Genomic DNA, 3383 nt, shown 5'->3' on the forward strand with positions numbered 1-3383 from the left:
ATAGCCTAAGACAATGAGTTAAAAATTAATTTAATTATATTCAGGAATAAGTTCTGTTTCATTTGTATTTGGAAAGTACTTGCTCGTATTTGTAAAAAGTATATATTAACGATATAGTGACAGGAATTGGTTAAAATATTAATGTGTTCGAATTTTTGTTTCCTAAATCGATGCCCCGGATGTACCATCGAGCAGTATTTGTTTAGAATTAATCCATGTATTACTAATGCTTGACAGTTTAAATTTTTCAGTTTAAACGTGCATGAGGTTAACAGGAAAAAATGTTAGTTAATTTTTTAAGTTAAGTAAATCTCTAGTAATTTGTTGAAGTAAGAAACATTTGGTTCTAAATCGTAGATTGACTAATTCTCGAATAAATAGCCAGTGGATTTTATTAATAATTAATTAATCCAATTAAATTCTTCTCTGCTTTCAGTAAATTAATTTTCTGTTGTTTAATCTATAAAAATAAATAAATTTCGGTTTTCTGTTAACAAAACAAATTTAAAATTATTTTTTTAAATCAATAAATTTAATTAAAAGAAGTTACTTACGTAAATGAGATGAAAATATTATCCTACCGATCTGAATAAATAATGGAGTTATAAATTTTCCATTATTTATGGCATTACCAAAGGCAGGTAACTTTTCCGGTCAATGGCTGGCAATAATTTGGAGTGTTTGTCATTAGGGTGACCAAGCTACTGGCCTACGGATGTAATTAAATTCCCGATTTCCTGGATTTTTCCGTTTTCAAGGGTATTTCTGGGCACTATTTGCATGTTGAACCACATTTTGACTAGTTATCGGATCATACACCGATTGTACTTACAATGTCTACTGCCGTTACGCTGACTGCTAGGTCTCCCACTTTGTTTAATAAATTTACCAAAAACGTTTTCAGGACTTTTTGGAAGAAAATAAACGGTTGAACGTGCCTTTGAAGTCACAGGCCGATGTGAACAATGCAGTACACGAGTCGATGAAATTGATTCAATCAGCGTCGTGGGTATTCACGCCCAGTTTGGATTTTACTCCTCGAGCTCAAAATACATATCCAGTATTCATCAGTGAAAAGATACAAAAAGGCCGGAGATTGCGATGAGTTTGGCAGACAAATCATTACCATGCTGATCAGGGAAGATTTAACAGGGCTTCTCAAGAAGTAAAGAAGTTAATTCAGGCATTTAAGAACGCTTCATTTCATTGTTACATTTTGAATATTTCTGATAGGCAGGCTTCTGGGTGGGTAGACCTTATGAAAAGCTGCGAAGTCGTTCAGGAGAGCCCTGCAGTTTTTTTCTTCTCTCCGTAACATTGACGGAACGTGAGTGAGAAGTTTTCAGAAGGCGACCTTATTTGTTGAGCAATTTTCCGTCGTATTTCAGCCAAATAATATCGAGACAGATACAGAGGAGATTGGAGAAATCTTCGATTATTTGCATTCTCCTTTTCAAATTCCTCTCAAATTACGCGCTTTACAGTACAGGAGGTTTCTTCAGTCATTAACGATTAACTATTTTGAGCAAAGACACCGGGGTATGATTTGATCACCGGTCGGTTTCTCCAGGCACTCCCTCAGCTTGCGATAAGCTTGGTTACTTTATTTTTAATGCTATTGTCCAAATTGGTCGTTTTCCTGGTCCGTGGAAAATTTCACAGATAATTGTTATAGCAAAACCGGTTAAAGACCCGACAAATATAAAAACGTCTTATAGACCTATCAACCTGCTTACTGTGATCTCTAAGGTGTGTGAAAAGCTCTTTTTGAAAAGACTTAAGCAGTTCGTGGACGATCAATTACTAACTCGCCAATTTTGGTTTAGGGAACAACATGCTGCTGTAGAGCAGGCTAACAGGATTATTAACGTTATAAATCATGTTCTAGAGGAGAAACAGTACTGTACAGCGGCTTCCTTGACGTCAGTCTGGTTTTTGACAAGATGTGGCTTGTAGGGTTGTTCTATAAACTGAAAAACGTTTTACCGCATGTTTTCTACCTAGTGCTGAGTTCTTACCTAGAATACAGGCGTTTTCAGGTCAAACGTGAAGAGGTTTTCACGGTTTTTGTTCCTTATACAAACAGGGGTACCTCAGGAACCATTCTTGGGACCATCTATTATGTTCTGTTTACGGCTGACTTGCCGCAGATACCACAGTTGCAACATTTGCTGACGACACTGCAATTCTTGCTGTCCACGAGGATCCGGCTACACTGTCTCGTTATATTCAAGATTATATCACTCTCCTCGAATCGTGGCTTACATGTTGGAAAATAAAAGTAAACGAAACAAAACCAAAGCACGTCACGTTCACTCTTCGTAAGGAAAACTGTCCTCCTGTTTCTATTTTCAATGTTCCGATTCCGAGATCTCAGGATTGTAAATATTTGGGTTTTCATCTTGACCAACGACTTACTCGGGCGAAATATATCAAATCTAAGCGGAAACCGTTGGATCTCAAGTTTAAAATCATGTACTATCATGTATGATAGCACATCTCGGCTTTCAGAAGAAAGTAAATTATTGATTTACAAATCAGTTTCGAAATCTGTTTGGATTCACAGGCTTGAATTGTGGAGTACAGCGTGCAACTCCAGTATTGATATACTTGAACGCTACCTGACAAAAACACTGCGAAACATTTTAAACATATCCTGGTACATAAGCAACAACCTTATATATAATGATCTTAAATTGCGAACCGTTCGGCAGGAAATCTCTCTGGTCAACCTACGGTAACAAAATCGTTTGCATTGGCAACCGAATTATTTGGCGGTCAATTTATTGGATAACACGATCAGTGATTTTTCAAGATTGCTAAGGAACAATATTCTTAGTTTACCTTACAGTTTAAATTAGGTGATTTTATGGTCTGGCTGTACGGAGTGCTCTTATATTTAATCTCTTTCATTTCGTTGTTATCGTTAAGTCACCAGCAGCTGGGTCTGTGACTACTTAATGTTAGTTCAAATATAGATCTTATTTACTTATTGTTCAATTATCTTGCTGAACAGATTGTAAAGTTGCTGAACAGTTGTAAAGTCATTATAAAAAAAAAATCAGACTATTACTTAGTTTTTTTATAGAATTAGTACATATAAGAATATTAAGTACTTACAAAATTAAAAATGTTTTTTTACCATCCGAAGGCAGTATGAAATTGTTGTCCATGCTTTCTCCGATTCTACTTTTCTGTAACTCCAAAGTATGGTTATCTTTTGATAATTGTCTTATCCAAGTTATATAAAAAGTGTTACATCATAGTAAAAATCTGAATTAGAGTTTTCATAAAAAACTTTAATGCTATAGTACGAGTATTTTCAAGCTATGTTTACGCTTTCAGTTGTGATTGCCTAAAACAACAACATTCTTTATTGTTTA

This window comes from Lycorma delicatula, chromosome 2, assembly GCF_047948215.1.
Source record: "Lycorma delicatula isolate Av1 chromosome 2, ASM4794821v1, whole genome shotgun sequence".
Lineage (NCBI taxonomy): Eukaryota > Metazoa > Arthropoda > Insecta > Hemiptera > Fulgoridae > Lycorma > Lycorma delicatula.